Here is an 11,090-nt window from a genome sequence, read left to right as displayed (position 1 = left end):
TACCACTTATGTCACGCCTCAATTCCCATTAAGACGGACTGGCACCCGATGCCCTAAAGGCCCGAGAGAACCAACATATAACATCTTCTTACTATGCATATAACTATGCCAATTTTAAAGTTGTGACACGTTCATATAGGATGCACCGATATGAACTAACATAAGTAGACCCCAAACTTATTTACAAAACTTGGCCATTAAGGCCACAACTTGTTAAGAGATAGGACACAACTGCACTATATACATCAGTCTACAAAGCCTCTAAAGCATATAAAACCTTAGTTTAGAGTGGGACAAGGCTCCACCTTACCCTTAACTATCATACAGTAATAAAATAGGTGCCAAAGACTCGATAAGCCCCAAATCAACTTGAGCCTCACCAATAGCAGTTGAGTACATGTGCTCCCACTAAAGAGGTCTACTAGCTAGAGTACATGTGCCTGCAACATGAAATGCAGTGTCTACCACGAGGGACGCTAGTTTGAAAAAAATATAATGAATATGTAAAGCAATAACATATGTAAAACAAGGGCTCAACTGTAATCAAGTATCAATATATAAGTGAATAGATCACAACAGAAGACCACCATTGTTTACTCTTGTGGACCATATATGTTACATTCTTTTCTTTACTTTTCTGTACTTTATAACCTTTGTAAGGTATGTGATAAAAATGACTAGCTGATCAGTGGTAGAAGGGGATGACCCATGCCAGGCATTTTAACCCTGAGATGCTATCCTCATAGTTACACAAATTGGGATCGGCCCATGCTAGGCTTTCGTCCCTAAGCTTCCACTATTCTATACCAATTGGAATCGACCCATGCTAGACATTTGCCCCTGGGCTGCCACCCATAATTATACAGATTGCTTCACTTAGTTTCTTTAATCTTTGAGATTGTTGTTTTGGTGGTCATAATCAATTTTGAGATTTGGAACTACATATCAGTAGTAGAAGACATGAGAATAATAACTTCAAGGTAGTAACAATGACATAAGGAGCTATGTAACATCAATACATTACTTATGAGCTTAAATGACACAATTGACTTTAATTGACTAAGACGAGAATTCACCAAACTTATTGTTACGAAAACCATTTCTATACTAGCACATAGGAGCATAATAATTACACAAATGTAGAGAAACGAACATATAATGAAGTAATTTGACACACTCGAAAGAGGGACAAAAATATTGTTAGCTATTTGGAGATCGTATGTTGCCACTATGTTTCCCTTACTAGGGATAAAACTTATGAAAGTCACTTTTTTTTATAATAATCGCAAATATCAGATTTCATGTCAAGGAATATGGAATCGAATAGTCTTACATACCTTATTCTCTAACCCATACAACTATCTCGATCCAGCTGCCCTTTTAGGTGTTAATCTACAATAAGTCATGATAAACTAAAATTAGTAGCTATCACACTGTGGGCCTCATAAAACAGTAGCTAACTTTGACGGACCCATACAACCCTTAAACAAATGTGTATCACCACACCCTCCTTCTCTGTCCCATACATACCTTATATATCCTTTCCCAAAATTACCCAAGCTGCCCCAACAACAATACACATAAAAAAAGTCTCAAATATTTTTTATCATACAACCAACTATTGAACTTACCACCCCTTGAGTTCTTAATGACAACACACCCATAATTCCTCACTCAAACTCATACATAAGGATGAAAAAATGGAGCAGTCACCTTACTTCAATTTCTGCAAATTCTCATTACAACTTGAACTCTTCTAGAACTTCAACTTCCCTTCACACTTAAACCAAAGAAGAAGAGAAAAGTTTCTTAATAACCAAGAAGAAAAATGAGGAGTAGCTTGTGGGAACTTCTGTCTTGTACTTATAATTAAGCATGAATAACAAGTTTTCTTAGTCTTCTATGGGTGGATTAAGCTAAATCCATAAGTGTTTTTCTTACCTTGGTTTGAAAATATGAGGGTTTCTTCAAGAACCCTAGAAGGAAATTTATGGGTGCTATATGAAGCCAAGAGAGAGAAGAGATAAAACTTTAAAAATCATACTGTTTTTCAAAGTTTAAATGGTTGAAAATAGTTGATATCAATCTCTTTTAAAGGGACCTCCTTTGGCCGACTTTATCCTTCAATTTGGGCCATAATTTATCAAGTAGGTGATCCACCTACTTGGACTTTTCACATGGGCCTTTTTGGTCTTAAGGTTATTGGGCCTTGGCTGTCCATTTTATCCCTTATTCTTCTACTCAAGTTGGGCCAGAATTAATGCAAGTAGGTGGTAGTGTACTTGACCCAATATGGTCAAAAGAATCTTAGTAGGTGATGCACCTACTTGGTCATTTAAGCTGGTCAATAATTCGAAGTAGGTGATGCACCTACTTGCCACCTACTAGCTTTGTTAAGTCAAGCAAGAAACTCACTTATTTTAATCCAATCTCTAAATATAAATTCATTTTATCTTAAGCTTAGCACTTAAATTTGAACTTTAAACTCAGTTATCACCTTACTATCTCGAGTTTAAATACTTACGTCAGGGTTAACTTGGAGTATGCATGCTGAAACATGCAGGGCATCGCATCACCTTCTAAGCTAGTTTAAACCAACACTAATCATATAAGAAACATGATCCCTCACCTATACGATAAGGCTTGTCAAGTATCATATGAATAGAAATAGATTATGCGTAATACGGGGTGTTACAGTTAAAATTGATATTAGGAGCTAGCCAATTGAATTATAATTTTAGTCTGTTGAATTCAGAATATGGTCAAATTTAATTAAGGGAAAACGGCTTGATATACCCCTCAACTTTGCCATTTGGAGCTGATATGCCCTCCTTATGAAAGTGGCTCATATATACCCTTACCGTTATACAAACGGCTCACATATACCCCTACCGTTACAAAATGAGCTCAGATATATCCTTCATTTTACAGAAGTGAAAAAAATTAGTTTTAAGTTTATATTTTTGACTTTTGATTTAAAAAAAAATTATTTAGGGGTATATATGATTTTTCTAGCAAATTTTAAGGTATATTTTAAGTTTTTTCGGACATAAATTATATTTTGACTTTTTGATTATCATTATTTGAGTTTTTAATTCTCATTTTATTGTTTCTTTCATAAAACAAAAAAAAATTAAAACTATTTTTTGTGGCTATATTATAATTTAAAACTATTTTTTCGGATATATTGTAATTTAATTTTTGTATTTGAAGAAAAAAATTGGGTCATCTATAATAAATTTTACAAGAATATTAGCAAAACTTAAATAAATTTGACCATCAAAATAATAAATCTAAATTAGTTATTGAAACAAAAAAAGGTTAAAAAAATAATATATGTTTGAGGAGGATAATTAAATATACCCACATGGGATTATATTTTTTTAAAAATAATTTAAAAAAATTAAACTAAAATTATTTTTTTCACTTCCATTAGAGGAAAAGGGTATAGGTGAGCCATTTGTATAACAGTAGGGGTATATATGAGCCACTTTTATAATGAGAGGTATATCAGATCTAAATGACAAAGTTGAGGGGTATATCAGACCATTTTCCCTTTCCCTTTAATTAATTTGGGATTGAATTTGTCCAAAATCAAATGAGACAACTCGATATTATTTAATTATTGAGTTGTTTAACATGAACAATGTAAAATAATTGTTAAGACATACACTGATTATTTCAAAAGAAAAACACTAATTATATCAAAGTAACTAATGTTTTGCGTACTTAATCTAAACACTATTTTTGACAAACTAATTTCCAAATATGAATAAGAAGTGGAAACTATATAAATTTATATATTATATGTTTATAGAAATATATATGCACTAGAATATGACAAAATTATCTTGAAATTGATTTTAGGCTTTTTTTTATTTTATAAAATAACTATTTCAAATTGTTTGAGTTGAAGTAGCTCAAAAATTAATTAGAGTAAATTGGAGAGGGCTTGTTTGGTTAGGAAGAATCAGGCGTCATGAAAAGTTTACAATTACAAATTATGATGGTGATAAATTAAATGAAAAAATATATATATACTAAAATGATATTATTATGATTTGTCCAAACAACCTACATATTATAATACTAATAAAAATCATAGAAACTGTAGAGAGAATTCTCCCCATGAATAAAATTCTTAAACGTCTAAATTGTGAATTTTTTTGTATTCTTTGTATGAGAAGATGGGTTTAATTTATAGAGCGTCCAGACTTTTCCTCCAAGGAAATAATATTCCAAATATAGAAGAAAAGTAAAAATTGGGTGTCAATACTATGTAAAAGAAAATTGTGAAAAATAAATCAACATAAAAATTTCATGTGGAAAACTCCTTGGTATATTTATAGAGTCAAAACCACGACCCACGTTGCATCTTCCACTAAACTCAGAGTCCAACTCCAAAATAGGTTTACAACCGTCCATGCAACACCTACACAAACTGTTCCAAACAGTGTTTTTCTCTATCCTATTAATCTTCACAATCCTATCCTAGTCAATGAAGTCCATTACAATAAACAAGACAACACATACTACAATCTGAAATAAAGTAAGCAATATCATGTCTTAGAACCATGCCAAGAAGCTAATTATTACAAACTAAAGAATTGTATTGACAAAACTTGATAGTAACAAGTTCTTTGTGGCTTCAACAACTTCTTCTATGAGACTCTTTGTGTAGAACTGGAAACACTCTGAGGAATATTTCTTTGGGTGTGGTAAGACTCCAAAGGTCGATTGATGTGTTATTTATATCACCATTAATAACCCGCATGTTTAACATTATAAATAATCAAGATGGTTTCAGTCTAAAACACAATCACTCACCCATCCCCCGATGTTGTCTTTCCCTAGCCATGACGGCATTCAGATGGCAGAATCAAGCAACATGATCATGACAGTAATTTAAAACAAAGCAGATGACATCTGGAAGAGATAAGTTGAGATGGGAGGTGGAAGGAGATTCACATAAGCAAACTTGACTCAGATTTACTTTCAATCCATAAGAGCTCACCACCATAAAGTATAAGAAAAACATTCAACACCGCTACATATCTGAAAACACACAAGAATAAGAAGGGGATCATTTTGTTACCAATCATTGAGCTCATCATATGATGATTAAGCTACTGTAGGAAACACCGAAGAACTAGTTCTCTATATGTCCCTATTGTGAATTCAAATATGCAGTCTGCTATCCTGGTAGTGTATCGTCCAGTACTTGCATCTTAGACTACCATCTGGTGTCCACTGCAACAAATATCACGATAAAAATATAGGTTAGCTAGGAGAGCTTCTGATGAGAAATAATAATGATGACAAATGTTATCATAAACAAAATAAGTCAGCTAACATATAATGTTCCAAAATCCTTGCCACATTAACATTTGGTGAGATAAAATTTCACACTGGACCTATGGTAAAACTTACCTGCACTGCATGTCTGCACCCAATATATGCATGACATGTATTCGCACATAAACATCTCTCTTTTATTAGTTACAATTAGTACATATTGTAACTTGATTAAGACACCTAACTATGGTATGTTAGATGTTGTTTGGTATAAACACCAGTGCGGGTTTATTAAAATACTTAACTGTGGCAAGTAGATACTGTTTGGTGTAAAGACCAAGTGCAAGTAAATATTTCCCCTGAATCTACCTTTCACATAATAAAGAAAACTTGATGCCCCCATGGAACCATGGAAGAGGTTGATGAAGGCCATCTTCCCATACTGCAAATAGCAATTGTATTACTGGAAGCTTTCCCCCAATCCATCCTTGTAAAAGGGATTTAAACAGAGATGCGCCAGACTATAATTATATCACAGGACCAGAAAGATAAATGCATCTAATAATTGGACCTTTCATAGATGATTGAAGGGAAGCCCAGTTTTAGAAAAATAAACCAATAGAACACAGATGCACGGAAAGTGAAGGCGAAGCAAAACATAGTGAATTAGAAAAACTAAAAGAGTAACCTCAGTTGCAAAATATTAGACTGCTTACACAGTAATCTGATGCCCCAGATGCTTAAGAATCTAATGGAGGTTGCTGTTGCTTGGGCCAAACTGGCTGAGCCATATAAAGACGGGGATGCTGGCCATAAAGAGCTTGATCAGCAGGCTTCCCCATATACACCCCTAAAGCTCCAATTTGTGGAGCAGATTGCATAGACATATAATAATTGTATGGGAGGCCCTCGGCAGGGCCTCCAACAGGGAGGTTCCCTCTAGGAATTGATGATGCAAGCACTTCATCTTTCAAGTCCTCTCTTGGTACAATGTCAACCAAGAAATCAAATATGTCTGTCCTTGTTATTGCTGCTGCAATGTCATTTTTCTGGAGTGTCCTCCTTTTATTCTCTTCAGTGTGGTTCCATGCATGGAGTGTCAACTCAAGGATAAACATCTCACAGGCCCGAGCAAATACAACCGATGCTTCTGCTGATATCATTCTAACATCTTCATCTGCCTTCATGATTTTCTTGATCCTTGCTAATGGCAGGCTATGATTCTTGAAATCATTAATGTGCTCAATTTCTTGATATTGATTTCCCCAGAAACTTTGTAGTTGTTGCTGCAATTGTTGTTGCTACTGCTGGTGGATGTGCTGATAAGCAAGCTGATGTTGTGTCATTTGACCTGACGATGCATGGAGACCAACTGTTTGTGCACCAGCTGACATGGGAGGAGAGGTCCCTGCCACTTGGTTAGCATGGTATGGAGCACCATATAGCATTGGAGTAGAGGTAGTAACACCTGGTGGTTGTCTGTTTCTTTGCTGATCCATTTCGAGCAAGTATGCTTCTTGGGGAACTCTAATACTTTATGCTCTGTCAAAATTTACAAAGAAGTAACACAAACGAAAAAAGAACACAAAAAATGAAATGTCAAGCCCAAAGTCATCTCCCAATTAGACTAAACTTCTGACAGAAATGTATATTCAAAAGGGTAATAATCTTAAATTAGCAGTCGAAAGGATTAACTTCTTACAACAAATTAGGTTACATAAATGACCACCTACCTCTGAAAAAAATATTAGATCAATGCGTAAGGAATCAAATACAAAAAATAGAACTCTAATTGACTGCCAGCTTTATTTATAGAATTGATAGTCAGCTTTATAAAAAGAGCTCAATGTAAAGAAAGATGGAATCTCAACTTCTTCAACCTATTTCTACTGAATCAGTCTCATACTAACACGTAAAAATGAAGGCAGATAGAGGAAAATAACATTAAATTCACAATGTATATATGGAAAGAAACCTCAACCAGATAACAGAAAGAAAGAAGCCTAACATTTCACCTATGACAAATTTAAAAGTTGGGACAAAACCAGGGGCGGATCTAGGGGGGCGGGAGGGGGTTCGGCAAAAAATTACATTGTATATATAAGGTAAATTTTCTATATTTATGTAGATATATTAATTTTGAATCTCCTAAACAAGAAATAAAGTGTAGTACTGCAGTGTTATAGTGGTTTTCAAATGAACCCCTAGAAAGAAACAAAATCCGCAAATAGAAATAGCTTACACCAGTGAATTTGAACCTCAATAATTTACATACATTTAAAATTCCAAAGTCTGTACTTAAACCAATTTTCTATAAAATTATCATAGCAATGTGTAATTTTGATATAATTTAGGTATGTTGTTTTCTTTAGAGGATCCAAATTGAGAGGGTTGAGTAGAATATATATAACAAAGCCGAAAATCAGAGAGGCCAAAGTGGTTTTTTAGTACAAAATACTAAACTAGCAATGAACTCTGTTCCATGCATAAAAAATAGTAAATCCAACTCAGTTCCTACTAATTGACGTATTAAAAATTAAAATTACAAGTGTGGACAACTGAATTAACTAACAAATAAAACATTATTAAACATTTCCATTGATTTCACGTCTAAACACTAGAGAAGAGATTCTTTTTTATGATATAGTATGATTAACCGAGTAAAAAGCCTACCGTTTGGTGCAACAATTTCTGGATTAAAGCAGCGATCATTAGAGTATATAACGGAATCTAAAAGGAACTACTAGACACAATTTTGGTGGCAATTAAATAACAGAAAAACTAAAATGTAGAGAGAGAGAGAAAAAACCTGAAAATTGAAAACTAGGGTTGAAACAGAGAGGATGACGGAATCTAAGTGCATATGCTTCCTTGTGCTGCGTTGTCACCAACAGGCAGGACTAATAAATAGTTGCCCCACTTAACAAATTGCCACTTTTTTGTTTCGTTTAACAGCAATCCTCCACGATACCTTTTCTTTGACTTTCTCACCTCATTAACACAAAATATTTCAAAACAAAAACAATTTCTCAATTCAAATCCCTATTTTATGTATTCTTATATGTATTTTTGTAAATTTCAATGCATTTTAAACATATAAAAATGATAGACTAACATGACACGGGCTCAATATTATGAAAATTCAAATGAGATTATTGGTACATTTTTGTCAAAATAACAATTAGTATATATATATATGCTTACTCTATTGATATGTTTAAATTTTAGATTCTCAATTATCTAGGAGTATGTATAGTAAGCACGGGAGGAAGATGATTTATTTACTTTATTAATTATATTTTGAAAATTTAAACTTGACTATTAGTATTTCATATAATTACTTAATGATAATAATGACATGAGAGGAAAATAATTCATTATTTTAATTTACTAAAATAAACAAGTAAAATAAAAATAAATATTTAATATAAAATTCAAATAAAATATAATATTTATTTACTTCATTAATTATATTTAGTCAATATAAATTGATTTCCCAAAAAGAATCACAGCCAATGAGAGGATAACATTTTTCTCGATTCACATAATTAATTTTTCACATTATTTGTACTTTCTAGGTAAAATTACGTGAGTTAACAAACATTACTTGGTTATTACTTATTAGTCAACAAGGGTATAATTTGATTTTTACTCTGTGTGACTACAGTTTCAGTTTTCTTTGCCATTAGTTATGGGACCCATGATCTCCTTGAATACCGAATCAAGAAAACCTTCCTCGACCATTGTATATGATTTTATACAAACTCAATTTTATCTCTCATCTTGTCTTTCCCTATTTTTCTCCTAATATTACTCTTACACTTTTGATTTGAAATTCGATTTTCATTCTCTCCCTCCTAATCGTGTTTTCACTTTTGCAGGTAGCCGCCTAAATCGTGTCTCAACCTTTTTTTTTTCAATGTTTTCCTTTGTATATGTATTATGCTTGTTATTTTTTGGCAATTTTTTTCTCTAAACTCTCTCATCAATCATAAGTTTATCAGTTTTTCACAAACAAAATGGATGATGGAACTCCATCTCCATCTAAGAGGATTACGAGAGGCATGTCATTGCATGTCCAAGTTGTTGATAGTCAACCTTCGTTTTTACTAGGTTTAACACAAGATGTTAGAGTCAATGCAGGGTCTATTGCAAAATCTACATAAATTCTAGAGGAAAAATTTATTGAAGAGTTGAGATCCAAGAAAAAAAAAGGACCCAATTGCACAACAAGAAGTTATCAACAATGCCAAGGAAAGTGGCATTAAATTGTTGAAGGAGGAAACAAGAGGAAAGTCAAAGTATCATGTCCCGAAAATGGACGTGATGACACTTGTCATTTCCCACCAAGACAAGTTAGCCTCAACCAAACGAAAACGAAAGAAAAATGGAAAATAGTAAAAAAAAAAAAAAAAGATGAAGCGGAAAATTTATTCTTCTATTAAAAACCCCCAAAATATAGTTGTCATGTGTACAACCACTACATACATAAGTGCAGTATTAAGAAATAAATACAAGTCTCAAGCTTGTTTCTCAAATAGAACAAAGTGTAAGGAAAGGAAAAAAAGGGTCCACCGAATGACAAGCAGCTACCTCTTCAACTCATTGACGAGCCTCGAGTTTAATAGAAGAAGAAAGAGATCATGCAGGTCCGAGCTAGGAACTTACACAGAGTAGAAGCAAGGGTGAGTACTAACATCACGACACCCAACAAGGAACATGCTAAACATAACAACTAGCTAGAAATTGAATACCCCTTGCACTCCAACCGAACCTTCTCAAACTACAACTTGCATAGAAATCAGCCCAACGTAACAATTCTATAATACAATACTCACATGCCCAATACTCACAGTTCAACCTTTTTAAATAAACAATCGAACAAGTCAAATAAGTCACACATACCAAGCACGTCAATTCGAATTCACAAGTAAGTCACGCATAAGCGTCAAGTAGTGTATCAAGTCACAATGATCAGCACTAGCCGATAAAGACGTCGGCATGATAACACTCGTCGACAAAGACCTTGGCATAATAACACTTGCTGACAAAGACCTCGGCATAATAACACTTGCCAGCAAAGACCTAGACATAATAACACTTGCTGGCAAAGACCTCAGAATAATAACTCATCATATGTCTCATCGCGGTGTTCAACGATCAAAGCACACAAGTAATACTACATCACATAGAAGAGACAACAATTTGCATAATTCAAGTCCACATTCATGCTTTCAAGCATTTCATCAATCAATCAATAAGGGTTACATTAAGGAAATTTACATCATCATGCTCAACACATAGCCTTTTCCAAACTCTGATACCATTTTTCGATGCGGAATTGGTAGTTGAGAAATTCATGGAAGTGGTAGTGTGGTAGGTGAGTAATTTATTTTAAAGATTTTATTATAATATTCTTTTGCTAAGTGTCTTAATCTTGATATTTCTTTAATATTAGGTGCGAAATTCATGGTAAAATATAATAATATTTATTGTGATATTCTTCCGATAGTTGTTTTAATCTGAATATTTCATTAATATTATTTATGATATACTCTAGATATAACATATCTTGGGTTCTTTGGTACATATATAAATTTTCCTCCATTAATTATTCTAATAGTTTTATATCTTCCATAGATTCTATCCAATATTGTAAATATTCGTAGTTCATTTTAATCTGAATTTATTTCTAAATCATACCATTCTATTCTTTCGAGGTCTAAATCATGTAGGTCTATTTCATACCATTCTTGGTTCAATATATCTTCTGATTCGTTATCTTCAAATATTTT

The 11,090-nt window shown here is 33.2% G+C and overlaps 1 pseudogene; it reads right to left on the bottom strand.

Moving 5' to 3' along the window:
- Positions 1–5,052: 5,052 nt before the first annotated feature.
- Positions 5,053–8,227, bottom strand: LOC125862696 (nuclear transcription factor Y subunit C-9-like; annotated as a pseudogene).
- Between the last annotated feature and the right edge of the window lie 2,863 nt (positions 8,228–11,090).

This window comes from Solanum stenotomum, chromosome 4 (assembly GCF_019186545.1).
Source record: "Solanum stenotomum isolate F172 chromosome 4, ASM1918654v1, whole genome shotgun sequence".
Taxonomy (NCBI): Eukaryota; Viridiplantae; Streptophyta; class Magnoliopsida; order Solanales; family Solanaceae; genus Solanum; species Solanum stenotomum.
The sequence above is the reverse complement of the archived record's forward strand: the minus strand, read 5'-3'. Positions and strand labels throughout refer to the sequence as shown.